This window comes from Pinus tabuliformis, chromosome Q (assembly GCF_031772625.1).
Source record: "Pinus tabuliformis cultivar Carrire ecotype Pingquan chromosome Q, CPIR1, whole genome shotgun sequence".
NCBI lineage: Eukaryota > Viridiplantae > Streptophyta > Pinopsida > Pinales > Pinaceae > Pinus > Pinus tabuliformis.
The window spans coordinates 132,995,113-133,009,872 of record NC_142296.1 but is presented as its reverse complement, the minus strand read 5'-3'; the positions used below and the strand labels follow the sequence as shown (position 1 = coordinate 133,009,872).

Here is a 14,760-nt window from a genome sequence, read left to right as displayed (position 1 = left end):
GTTCTCCTGATGAATTTTGGATCATCTACCTGAAGATTGTTCTTTGTTTTGCATTTTTTGTTCTTTGATTTATTCCCAACATAATTTATGTTTTACGGACAAACGGAAACAGGAAGATTTTATTAACTCGTTTGATAGCTTTCTTCTAACATATTTTTCCCACTCAAGATCTCTTCAGTAATTTTTGTGCCTCTGTTATTTTTCAAAATTATATGTTCAAGTATGACAGTGTCCACAAACAGTGGAAGCATCATGAAGTCAAGCTCGAAGACTCAAAAACTTTACTCTTTGGAGAGAAATCTGTTGCTGTATTCAGTTTCAGGTAAAACACTTTTTTATGGAGATCAATGAGAGTTTCGTAGGTCAGTTACTGCTTGAGCTTAGGCATGAACAGAGTGTGAGTGCTGACATTGTCTATTTGTTCCCATTTGTCTAAATGTTCACATTTTGTTTTGAAAACTGTAGAAATCCTGAGGAAATACCATGGGGCAAGGTCGGCACAGAGTATGTTGTTGAATCCACATGTGTCTTCACCAACAAAGAGAAAGCAACTGCTCACTTGAAGGTTTGAATATTACCGTTCCACAATTCAATTATAATTTATTTTTTCCTTCAAGGTTTATCCAACATGCTACTAATTAAAAATACAATGTACCTAAGAGTTGATAAATGATATTTGAGGTAACTAAGGAGTTGTCACATGTAATAGCACTCCCTCCCTACATGAGAAAGGAGATTTGGCAATAGCATGTCCGCTTTGGCTCTTTCTCAATTTATAAAATTGACATGGTTAACTGATATCAGCATAACCAACCCTATTATAAGTTGAAACTTCTTTCAAATTGAGCAATCACCTCATGAAAGGTTATCTTAAAATTGTTCCATAGTTGCGACTATTCGGAATTGATGAGGTGATTAAAAAATAACACGTTTGTTTTCAATTTCTTTGGAGAACAATCTATTCTATGATTTTTTTGTGGTGCATGCAAAAATATTTGAAAGGCTATTAGCATATCTAATTTTGTAAATTTCAAACGATATAAAGTTCAACAATGGAAATTACAATTTGAACTCCATATAATAATTTTTTTTTGTTGATTTCTAATAGACAGCTGCTAAAAAAGTTGTTATCTCAGCTCCAAGCAAGGATGCGCCTATGTTCGTTGTTTGGGTTAATGAGCACCAATACAAATCTGATTTGAACATTGTTTCAAATGCAAGTTGTACTACTAACTGCCTGGCTCCCTTGGCTAAGGTTTGCAATGATATTTTTACTAAATTATCACAGCTTTCATTGTATAGGTGTATTTATATGAGAAAAATTACATATTGTTGGGGAGGAACTATATGTTAAAAGAGAACAAAAACACTCTGTTTTCTCTGGTAGGTAATCAATGACAATTTTGGCATTGTTGAAGGTCTCATGCCAACTGTCCATTCCATCACAAGTACACTTAATATGATCTAGTATTATGCCCTTGCATTTTATTGATACAAGGCATCTGCAAGCTGCATTGACTTATGTTTCTGTATGTAAACAGCAACACAGAAAATAATTGATGGACCAGCAAACAAGGACTAGCGAGGTGGCAAGGAGGTGGTTTTAACAATATTCCTAGCAGTACAGGAGCAGCTAAGGTAGGAAGCAACAAATTATCAATGATCATTAGACATATTTGAAACCATGAGTAAATATTTTATTCTGGGGATTATCATTTACATTAAACACTTTATAAGGTTAGTTTTATTGATTTACTTCTCAGACAATTCTTTCGGTCATTCTTTTCAAGTAAAAAAATTACCTCAGTTGCTTCAAGATAGCCCTGAGAAACCTGAAATGCATGAAATGTCCTCTCTTCATGGGAAGTTATGATCATGACCTTACTTGAACAAAACTTAGTATGACAAGGGTCTTACCTGAGCAACAAATAGTGAGACTACCACCTTCCCATGTCAAGTGACAAAATACAGCTTGTTACCTTACTTTCATGCAGTCATGAAAGTGCACTGTTGTTCGAAACCTAGGGCTCATGATTTTCCTATCTTTATATCCATATTATCTCCTTGTAAAGCCCACTTTGTTAAGATTGTCTCTTTCTATTTTCCACTGGTGTTTGTTCATCCTTATGGTTACCCTTGATGGTTAGGTGACTGTCAGGAGAGCAAATGGGAACCACGACTTCTTTATAGTAGGTGCAACAACACAGTTGCTTGACAAAGGATCCCATTTGAATTCAATATTTTTTATTTCTTACCTAATTTTCGCATTTTAGCATGTTGTCCCATGCTTAGGGTGATTAGGTTTCATTTATTTATTGGGTTCCTTTAGAGAAACATTAACTGTGTAATTGGTTAATTCTCTGTAATCTAGTTGGGTTCTGCATATTTTTCTTCTAATTTTGTTAATATGAATCCCCACCGGCATCGCCTTCTATGTTCTCACAGCTACTAATTGTGATTGTATTTTTGAACGTTCTTGGCAAGGTTCTACCGACTCTCAACGGAGAGTTGACTGGAATGGCCTTCTGAGTACCCACACTAGATGTTTCAGTTGTTGATTTGACTGCTAGACTTGAGAAATCTGCCACTTATGACGAGATCAAGGCGGCCATTAAGTAAGTAGTCTCAGTTACCCCCTAAGAAGAGGAAGGGATGAGGATATATACAATCTCTGTCAAGAATAAGTTTCAAGGTTGTGTATTTCATTTTAACTATATATGGTACATTTCATTTTATATGGAGGAATATGAGGGAAAATTGGAAGGAATTCTTGGTTACACAGAGGATGCTATGGTAACCTTGTGCCATATAGAGACCCGACAATTGAAAAACCAAAAAACTTCAAGAACTTGAAGAAGATATAGTATATTGGGTAAGATTTATTCTTTCCAATTCCAGAAGAGCAAGATACTTATTCACTCATGTCACAATTTTCACTCATACTTCTCTAAAGTTAAGAATTGTACTTATCAGCGGTCCAATGCATTCACAGGCTTAGGGATCGTTTCACTACCTTTGTTGAATAGGGACTGATAATTTTGTATTGGGAGAAACATATAAAGAGCACTGCTCATTGAAGTTTTTTTCAAGCTTTTGTCAGGATTATTGAATGTATTAGAACTAATTCAGAAGATGGAGTAACCAAAATACCTTTCTGTAGCTGATTGCTTTTTACTATAAAGGGAATTTGAGTTTCATCAACATTGAGTTCATTAGAGTGGTTCAGATACTCAGCAACGGATGTGTAGTAGGTTATATTCCTTTCTGATGATTGGTTTGGTTTATTATTTGACATTTCCTCCATGTTATATTTTTCCTTTCCCATTGAAATATTTAACAAAATCCCCATATCTATATTCTTCTTTACTTCTTGTTGAATAGGGTCATCGTGAGTTTCTTCTATCTTTATTTTTACAGTTAACATGGAAAGTTTTTTTTGACCTTCTAACAGGTGTTGGACACAAACATCACTTCTAGTGGCATCTGGAATGCCATAAAGTTCCTGACAATTTTCACGTGTTCTCACACTAATAGGAAGTCTAGAAAGAGCATTTGTTTTAGTTGCTTGACCTTCATCATTATTCTCATCAGAATCTACCAAATCACTATAAGTAACTGGAAGAAGATCTAGACACTAATAGGAAGTCCGGAAAGAGAATCTGTTTTAGTTGCTTGACCTTAATCATTATTCTCATCAGAATCTATCGAATCACCATAAGTAACTAGAAGAAGATCTAGAGCTAATATTTGAGACATTGTTGAAGCATTGAAGACAGATAATGAATTTGGCATGCTTGCAACATTTAAAGTTGACGAGTTTGGGGATTCTTTCCAATTCTTTGGATTAGAATGCCGACAACCATTTTCTAAGAATTGTCTGTCCCTAGGCATGTTCCTGTTTAGTCCATAATTTATGTTTTAATTTGCTAAATATACAATGAAATATAAAACAAATAAGTAAGCCAAATCCCCTTCAATCAATGTTCTAAAAAGGTGTGAGCATTGTGAGTCATCTACCATGCTCCCATGTTTATGTTATTAAAGAAACATAGAATGACTAAATGTTGAACCAATTGTTTCGGTTATTAGGCTTTTCTATCAACTGAAATTCCTACAATTATAGTCTTTTGACACAGAGGCTTCCCTTTTGTACAGACCTGATCAAAGGCACTCTCCTTGGATGTGACATGCTTTAGATTAAAATCTTGAATTGAGTCAGCTTCTGCCTTGCTTAACATGACAAAGCTTTCCACCCCCAAAGCTATGATATTTTTGTCCCTTTTCTGCACCAAGTGTTTTCCTGTTGTGAACACAACATCTACATGCAGATTGCTCTCTATAGTTTGGTTAACAAAAAACAATTTTCTACTTAGACGAGGAATGTAAAAAAGTGTTTTTGAACATAAACTTTACCAGTTAGATGTAGTGTTAAAGACCACAACAAAGGTCGAAGCAATTTGCAGTGGTAATTAAATATTTCTTGCTTGCGTTAATGGAGAATGACTTTCATGGTCGCATTTTTAAAGAACATATCATTAGCTTAGTGCTAATGCATTTAAAAGATTGTGTTACAATTCTGTGAAATTTCCTTCTTTTTTTTTGAACACAACCTCTACATGCAGATTGCTCTCTGTAGTTTGGTTAACAAAAAACAATTTTCTACTTAGACCAGGAATGTAAAAGAGTGTTTTTGAACATAAACTTTACCAGTTAGATGTAGTGTTAAAGACCACAACAAAGGTCGAAGCAATTTGCAGTGGTAATTAAATATTTCTTGCTTGCGTTAATAGAGGACGATTTTCATGGTTGCATTTTTAAAGAACATATCATTAGCTTAGTGTTAATGCATTTAAAAGATTGTATTACAATTGTGTGAATTTTTTGTTTTTGTTTTTTGGTTTCAATTTCGAGTTTTTAAAGTTGAAATGAGCTCTAGCCTACAATGCTATGTATTCATAAACACGATAAGACCTTTATCTCTTACAAAGCTTTTTCTAAATTAATATATTGCTAATATTTGTTATCTATAATTTTCAAAACAAAATATGTGAGCATTGAAGTTGTCTGTGAATTTCAGATATTAGCGAGAAGCAGCAAAAATTGAAGCTTTGGTAAATTTCAAGACTTCCAAAGCTGAAGTTGCAACCAAAAATCTTAAGGTATAGGGAGTGTGCCTATAAATATTGGTACACATTTAAGAATATTTCTATAATTCTGGTTGTTTACCACACTTAGAAAAAGTGAATAGACATGTTGATATTTATGTCATTGACCTAATGCACACACTATATAGATAATGGATTTTTACACTTTATGCTTTAGTGCATTTCCTTTACAACATCTGGTGCAAATGCTAGTTTATATGGTGTATAATGACTCTCACAAATTCTTCTATGCTTTCTAACATGGTCTGACACCCTGTGCTAACATGCTTGATTCCCTTAAAGGAAGGCCAAAAAGATGTGAGAGAGCCTTGGCTTTTATTGTTCTGTACATAAACTAGTATAAGCCTCTGTGAGTTCATTTCCGTTGTGGACTTTGTGCGTCCTTGCGTAGAAGAACTAGTGGACTTTGTACGCAACGAACAACTAGTGCCAGAGTCATCGTCTATTCGCATCTCTTCAAGAATACAATCTGTCAGACGGAAGCTCTGCTGATCTCTGCCGACGTCCGGGAAGTGAAACAGTTCAACTGTGGAGAAACGGGCCAGATTTGTCATGTGTTGTTGACAGATAATAACTGACACAAAATAGATGGTAAGGACGCCGCTAGCTAGATATCGAGAACACAATCACTTGTTTTTTCAGATTGAACAAGTTGGTGCACCGTATAGATTAATGACACATTGTGTGAGCTTGTTTGGAGTGGCTTCCAAGTTCCCACCATATCAAAGTTCTGCAAGGTGAACGAGAATAAATCCGTGTCTCAGACCGCACGAGAGAAAGTCATGTTGTGCCGTTCCAAAGTCAATACGCAACCCACCTCACCATTCGAAACTGAACCATGAATTTCGCGACGGATCTCTCATGAAGGATATGACATGGCTATAGAATTTTCGGTTTTGATAATAATTATGAGATTCATTGCAATGTCCTCAGACATGTTCTTAGTCCTCGCATATACTTCCATTGGTGATGTTAGTTCTACCCAAGATTCATTGGTAGATCGTTCAGGAAGGACAAATTGCCGCCACCTGCAGCCACTCGTCAATCGAGGGTGTGATGGGGGGCATCAGTTGTGAAGACACTCTAAAACCACATTTGGATGCTTACAAAGTGGTCTCAAGTCAATTGAGACTCGTGTGTGTCAAATGTGAAGGGACGGTTATATTTGGATATGAGGGGTTATTGTTAGGTGAATGTATTATTGTTAGGGGTTATTATTAATGTATTTAAAAAAAAGAGAAGGGTTGGTGTGGAAATTCTTTTACGGTGCAATTTTATAAGTTTTATTACATTATTATATTGGGTAAAAATTAAATGATGTAAAATTACAAAGAATAGCTCAATTATTTAAGAAATTAATGTGACTTGTCATGTTTCGAAAGTCAAGTTGTAGAATTGTTTGCTAAAGACATTTTGTACCCAAATTGTTATCCTAGATAACTCGTGAATATAGCAGAAAACTATATATTCAATAGATTGTGGATTGTGGCAGGATGCTTCAATATTGAGGTTGATCAGTTGCATTGTAGGAGGTTGAAAAGTGCTAGTTCTGCAAAGCAAGTCAACGATAGCCTAAGTGGTTATGTCTTAAATGGATTAAGTGGGAAGCTCAAAAGAGTGGCGAGCAAAAGAGTGGAAACAGTGAGATTTCAAAGTGGATATGAGTGTTAGTGATGACCATATCAAACAAATTTTGAAGAGATTCATTTATTGTGTAATGTGTGTTTTCTATATTTGTTAAATGTAAGCATTAAGGGAGGGTATTGGAAGTCATACTTCCATGTGTTTTCGATTGTTATGAGTTGTCATTGTGAGTCCCCAAGTGTCAATCTAGAAGTAGGTGTTTTCGTATGTGTGAGTTGTAATAACTATCTAGATGTGTCATAGTCACTCATCTATATATTATAAATATGTAACCATTAAAATCAATAAATTACACTGAGTGTGATTTAATCTATATATTATAAATGTGTAACCATTGAGATCAATAAAATATAATGAGTATGATTTGTATTATGTGAAATAGCTCTCTCAAACTCTTCTATTTTTTTAGCATTTTTATATTAAAACAAAAACTTTATTTAATTCAATTAGTTAAATAATTGTTTTTCATAATCATTCTTATTTATAATATTTTAATATATATAAAAACTTTAAATATTTATTAAGATATTTTTAATCGCATAAAAATAACTTTTATTATAAAAGTTAATTTTTTTTGGTTATTCAATTAAATATGGGATAGATAGATTCATTCTATAAAATTTACAAGACTACCGAACTAGAATGCTCGTTAACTATGTACATCGATTAGGAATTTTTAATTTTTAAGCAAGAAACCCTCACATAGCCTAAATTTATTTTCTTAGGGATATTATATAAATGTATTGATTTAGTTATATATAATTGTAGATATTGTTGTTGATGTAGAAACCTTATTTATTCCAAGGAAGCTAATCAAATAGTTGTTTCTACATTTCCATTAATTTCATGTTAATATGCATCAATTCAAATCCATATCTAGTTTATATTGAAAATCATATTAATGTATCCGATTCAAATTCCCATAAATAAAGCGCTTGAGTTTATATTGAAAATTTTATTAAACGTACAATTAATGAATATAATAAAATCTTTATATATATAATCCTTATTTTCAAAATAAGAAAAACTAAAAAATACCTTAATTATCATCTTCTTCTTAAAATAAAAGAATTAAAAAACACCTTAATGATCATTTTCTTACTCATAGTCATTTTTATGTATATGATAGTGAAGTTCACATTAAAAATAAACTATTCCCCTTAATATCATTGAGAAATATCATATCCTAACAATAAAGTTTCATTTCGAAAAAAATATATCCAAAATCAATTAAATTTATAATGATTTTTTTTATATTAGATTTTAAAATATATTTTCTAACATTTTCTTAATTATGGATATTCACTCTGATTTTATAGTGAATATTATTAACATGTAAATAGGTTTTGTTACAATATCATGGTTTATCAATATCACATGCTAAAAAAATATAACTTATTTCACAATCAAAATATTTTATAAATATTTTATTTTAATTTATTTTATAAAGCTTTTTAATTAAATCTAAAACGAAAAAGATTATCATTACTTTTTAGATATATCTAAACCCTCTATCCCCACAAGTACTTTAAAACATATTGTAGAAATTAAATCAAGATTTCAATCAAATTAAAAATGAGAATAGTTTTATATATAAAGATGTGAAATATATACTATATAAATAATATTACTAAGAACCAACATAGATCCATCTTAACTGATGATTCAGGCAACAAGAGCAAAGAAGTTGACTAACAATAAGAGAATAAAGGTACTACGTGATTGTTTTAAGTTTTTCATTATTGTATTGTATTTTACATGATTGATCCAAAATATAGGTTTATTATTTTATAGCGAATTGAGTTTTTTTAATTTAGATATTTTCTTAAACACAATATCATGTAGTCAAATTGAAGAGAGAGGGGGGGAGGGAGGGAGGGCGAGAGAGAGGAAGGGAGATAGTGACAATGGTGAAGAGAGAGAGAGAGAGAGAGATAGATGGAGTTGGAGTTGGTGGGGGGGGAGAGACAAATGAATGAACAAAGACATAGAGAGATAGAGTTAGAAAAATAGAGGGAGCGACAAGGGAGAGATGGGGAGAGACTGAGGGTGAGATGAGGAAGAGAGAGAATAGGAGAGGAGAGAGATAGGGAGAGAAGGGGAACAGAGAGAGAGGTAGACAAAGAGATGGAGGTGAGAGAGAAGGTGAGAGGGAGTGAGATAGTGACAAATTTGGAAGGAAGAGATAAAGAGTGATGGGGGGGGAGAGATAGAGGGAGGTGGGAGAGAATGATAGAGAGGGACGACTCAATAGAGAGGAGAGAGACGTAGTTGGATAAGGAGAGGTTGGTAGGGAAGAAAAAATACACGAAGGGAGAAAGGTGGAGAGTGAGAGGGAGTGATAAGGGAGAGATGGAGAGAGAGTGAGGGAGAGAGGAGAGTGGGAGGGAAGAGGGAAAGGAGCGCAAGAGGAAGAGAGAGAGAGAGTATGTTTGGAGGTGAGATAGAGAGATGGAATAAGAAAGAGGCACATAGATACAAATATAGATATTAATAATATTATATAAGCAACCTAGATTCATCTTAACCTCGGATCCATCAAGCGTTAGAGTGATCAAATATCTCGAGGTGCAAACCTTTCCTCTTTTTACACTCAAAAAATTGATTTTCACCTCAAGGTATTTGATCCTTGTGGATGCTTGATAGATCCAAAGTTAATATAGATGTAAATTGATATATATACAACAACAATTGTGAAAAACCTATTTATAAGATATTTAAAAAGAAGGCAACGATATGTTAAAAAACCTTGGCAGGGAAAGTATTGATATTAATATAACAATATATGTGTGTGTGTGTGTGTGTGTGTGTGTGTGTTGGGGGGAGGGGTTGAATATGAAGAAACAATAACAATTAATAAATTAATATATTATTTTGTATTGGATGTACCACCTCTGTGCATTGACATTGTGGTTATGTTCATCTTCATCCAATGTTGAATGAACCATCTATTGAAATCATATTTTAACTCTAAATATTATATTGTCTATCATATTATTATATTATATGGTCTCTTATATTATTACGTCATTTGTAATGAGATATAATAGTACATGTTCCTATCTTTTATATTATTATCATGAAAATTTTATAAATTAAATAAGATATTAAAATTATAGATAAATAAATTATTAGTTTGATTATGCCGTAAGGCATTCCTCTTTGAGAACAACTCCCCCAACTGCCACTATGTACAAGTTTGAAACACTGGATCGAATGTTAGACACTTGAAAAATCTTTGATTGTTGGATCCCATAACATAACTGTCAGAATTCCTTGCCATTACGCTACTACCAAGTCAGTCGTTGTGCAACTGTTCGGGAATGGTTGGTATTTTGTTTGAGTAACTGTTCTAGAATGATTGGATTTTGGTTTGAGTCTCCTGAATGGGGTGATGGCTGCCCTCTGTGCTGGATGAGAACGAGAGACATTGTTTTAGAATTTGTTTCATTGACAAGAGTGAGAGACATTATTTTAGGATTTTTCATCGAAAGTGCAACTGGATGAGCAGAATAAATTATGATTTTCAAGCCTTCTGGCTAATGTAATTTCGTCACCCATCATTTTTGTGCCCATGCCCAAGCCTATGCTTGAGATGAGTATATTAAATCCATCTTGTTCTTCATTTCTATCACGCTCTATTAACATCCATGAGAGTTCATCCATGGTCTCTTATCTATAGTATCCAACCATTTTTAGAGGTGATCAAGCCAATATATCATAGGATACCCATCAATTTTCTATGTCCACCATAGAATTCAAAAGTAGGTTGTGTCCTTACTTGGAACCATTGCAATGACCATCTTCTTCTGGGATTTTGATCGGTTGCCTTGGTCTTGAGACTTCCTTATCGTAACTTACCATTCCATGTCCACCTCTATTCTCACAAACTAGTTAGGAAAATTGTTTCCCTGTTGTGCACTGAGCAGGGAAAATGATGACGAGTGCATTTGACATATGGAGACCTTCAAGAAAAACACCGAGCCAACCCATGGTTGAGGTTCAATATAGATTGAAGAGAATACTAGCAATCTTGAGGAATACTCATGAAGAAATATTAGGACAAATTTCAATGTCTGGGAGCGAAATACCATTAAGAGGAATGGTTTCTAATGGTCAGCTTCATCATCTGATTTCTGAGTATAGGAAGAGAGACAAATTGAAGGAGAGATTTGATGCATTACGTCCATTCATCCCTCATGGCACAAGGTTACGTTCCATGAAAATTAATCTTTTTGTTGTAATGAAATAAAGTTTTATTGCCATCCATTGACCTTTGGATTTAATCTCTATAGATATTGAAAATATATGAAATTTACAAAAGTTCTTCTCTTGGATTTAAGTTAGCAGTGGATACAAACAAATATATTTGTTGTTGTTAATATATTTGCAAAAGGACAAGGCTTCCATATTGGGGTATATGAGAGACTATAAAACTAGTCTCAAACTGTGAGTGGAAGAACTTAAAGAGAGATATAAATAATTGGAATTAGAATCCAAGAAGCTCCTACTTGCTGAATCTCAGGAGGGTGCAACCACAAGCAGTGTCATACAGTAATCATAGGAGGGTGGAACCATTAGCAAAATCCTCTAACAATTGGGCTCCATAGGTAGTGAGGGTGGTGACAACTTGGTAACAGTTGAATTATCAAAGATTGGAGGTGGTATTGCTACAATTTCTTTTGATGAAATGATAAATATACTAGTGGTGGTCAACAACCCTAGAAATCTGATTGAATTGATGTATTATCTGCTATGGAGTCTAAGAGAAAAGAGGGTTCCTCTTGTTTCCATGGCCACATCCACAAAACATAATGAAAACGTTTCATCACACTTGAGATATTAAATAACTACAACCATCAAATTGTAAGATCATGTAAGAAATATATATAACTCCATTTCCATTATGGTTCCATTAGAGAAATATAGTTGTATTTAAGTCTTCATCATATTTATGTTGTTATTAATATTTCTTTTGGGTCAAGAAATTTGGAGGACATGGAGCAGGTAAGAATAGGGTTGGTGAGTAAGGCAAGGGAACATGGCGAGCCGCGACCGCCATAGGAAGGTTAGGTATTGGCCAATGTTTTGGAACTTTGGGCTCTCGAGATCATGATGGATCTAATTTCATCTCAAATAATTATTCAAGGTCTGCCTCTTGAATGGATGAGTGCATTCGATTTGAATAATAACATCATTGTAATTTAATGGTTTTAACGATTTTGTGAGGGAGTTCATCACAAACAATTTTTACATATGAATTAAATATTGTCTCATGATATAGATAGATTGCATACAATGATTGTAAGTTCCAGGAATGGAATTAATTTGTTGTCACGAGGTAGTTAAAAAATTATGTTCTTTGAAACTATGAAGACGAGTCGGGATGTGTCAGCCAAGCTAACAATAGGAATGAGAGAAAAATGCTACAATGGGAGGCCATTTCCTTAGTCTCTATATGAGTCTTGGCTTGTTGGGGGCTGACCTAGGTGCTAGAACCAGGTTTCCGCACCCTGGAGATGTCTGATGGTTTCAGGTGGTCTACAGTTCGACCCTGCATGGACGTCGCTATGCGCACTTACCTGTTCCCCGCAGCCTAAGATGTTGCCTTCACGCAACCCTACTCGGGGGCCAAACAGAGTTATTACCCAAGTCTTTACTAGTAATCCAATATTAGTTGATTAACTTAGCTTATTTTTAGGTTTTCGTTATACTTAACAAGATTCACTATTCATACAAGTGCACGCAGCAAAGAAATAGTATATTTGCAAATGATATCAAACATATAATAACTCGGAACAAAAACACAAATTGATAACAAAACCTTTCTTTATTAATATCTTCCCCAAATACAGACTTGACTCCACCCTACGCACTCATCTGCAGGGGTTTGCGCACTCAGCTACGGACTCTACTATGCCTCTATGCACTTAGCTGCAGAGCCTTCTCCTACTCTACGACCCAAAGACACACTTCGCACTATGACTCAATCACTTAGACTTTTAATTCTTCTCTTCTATTATCTATCTCTCTTTCTACACTTAGAGCCTCGCTCTATTTATACAATCCCATGGTCCGCGGACCATGTGTAGGTCTATCTAGCCGACGTTACATTACAAAACTAGGCTAGACAACTCTATGACTCTATTATAATTCTGCGCCCTGCACCCGCAATTCGCGAAGCCTTACAACAAGATCAACTCAAAACATGGGCTTTGAGCCCTAAAACGTGTCGTGGGGGGGATTTAACGCCCAACAGACCCCTAACACAAACATCGTGACTCGCCCTCAAGTCACTATGTTGGCGTGGCGATCATGGTGGAGAGTCCCTTCGACTATTCTCGAACGGTACTAATATCAACAACGCGCTAAGCTGCTGCTTGTTGAACCTGTTGCATCCATTCTTCTGAGACCTCTATGTCCAGCATGCTTCCCTACATCTGCGCGTGCATCCCCTATATGTACACGAGCTTTCCTTCTATATGCGCCGTGATTGTGAAGGCCTCATCAATCCATGGTTGAACGCGCACTTTGAGTATTGCCTCTTTGTGTCGCGCAACATCGACTTACTCCTTTAGTGCCTTAACTTGCTGCATCCTCACAAGCCGCTATGTAAGGACTACTCTATGCGCAGTTCCTCGGATGCTATTGTATTATTGTTGGAGTTCTCGTGCCTCTTTCTCTAGGTGCTGGATGTTGGGGTCCTCCTACAAAGTCGTGAGGACCTCAAGTACTTGTTCCAACATGCCCGTACAGTCTCGCACTTCACCCCAAATTTCTTCCATCCCTACTATGATAGTGCTAGCATGCTGTTATCTGACTTTTGGGGGAGTGGAAGGCTACGTCTTCAACCGCATCTTGGCAATCTGAAGATTCAGCTCTAGCTGAACCTTTGTCGTTTCTTCCCTGGCCTCAACGACTCTGGTTGCCAATCTATGGATCTGCACCTCTACTGATAGATTTGCTGGAATGGCCAACTCCGGGACACCTCGACAGGTTTCATCTACCACCTACACCAACTGTTGGTTCCGTGACACCAGTTTGTCACGCTGCAGACTGATTTTATCCATGTTGATCCTTTCTTCACTGAAAAATTGGATTGCATGGCTCTCCCTGGCCCGTAGCTCTGCCATTATCCCATATTGTGGGTGATATAGTGTCTCTCGTGGAAGGGAAACCAAATTAAGGCCAAGGCCTTTCAACATGTTAATCGAAAATAGATCGGTCACATTCACTGCGACTAAGGCCCCTTCCGGTAACACTACCGTGTTTTCCATCTCTGCACGCAGTATTTGCTCTGCTACCGAGGATCCTACTCTGAGGTGGGTAGAAAGGGTACCCACCTGAGGGGGCTGCACCTGTAACTCCTGCAGCTGCATCCTGAGGGTCCCCAACATAGTCTAGTGCTCCTGCATAAAATCTTGAAGCACTTCACTTGTGACATTACGGACTATCTCGTTGATGTCATGGAGATCACCTTTAGTTAAGGTGATCGGGTCAATGGCCAACTTCGAGTCCTTGACCTTCTTCCTTGGTCCTACTCGTTCTATGATGTGTGGCCGCTTCAACTGTGTGGACACGGTCCCTAGGTCTGTGCTCCCTTCTACTATTTCTATTTCCTTGGTCTCCTGCCCTTGTGGGGATGTTGTTTGGCCCTCATTCGCCTTCACGGTTGCTGCCTCTGCTGCCTGTACTGTTGCGGTTGCTTCTGTCGCTTCTTGTGCTGCATTTTCCTTAGTTGTTGCTGCTTCCTGCTCCCCTTTTTTGGCTAATTGGGTGATGCGTAGCTTGGTATCATCCTTTTTATTCTATGTTTCCACCTTCCCCAGTTCTGCTAGATCTAGGGTGCGTCATTTTGGAGGCCATGTCTCCAAGACAGTGAAGATGGTGTCGTTAGTGGCTATAAATGAGAGCTTCGTCCACTGCTTCATTGTATCCTTGTGCGCCTTGA

General features: G+C 36.0%; 1 pseudogene; it reads left to right on the top strand.

The window, feature by feature from the left end:
- The first annotated feature begins 212 nt into the window (after positions 1 to 212).
- Positions 213 to 13,693, top strand: LOC149218616 (glyceraldehyde-3-phosphate dehydrogenase, cytosolic-like; annotated as a pseudogene).
- The last annotated feature ends 1,067 nt before the right edge of the window (positions 13,694 to 14,760 follow it).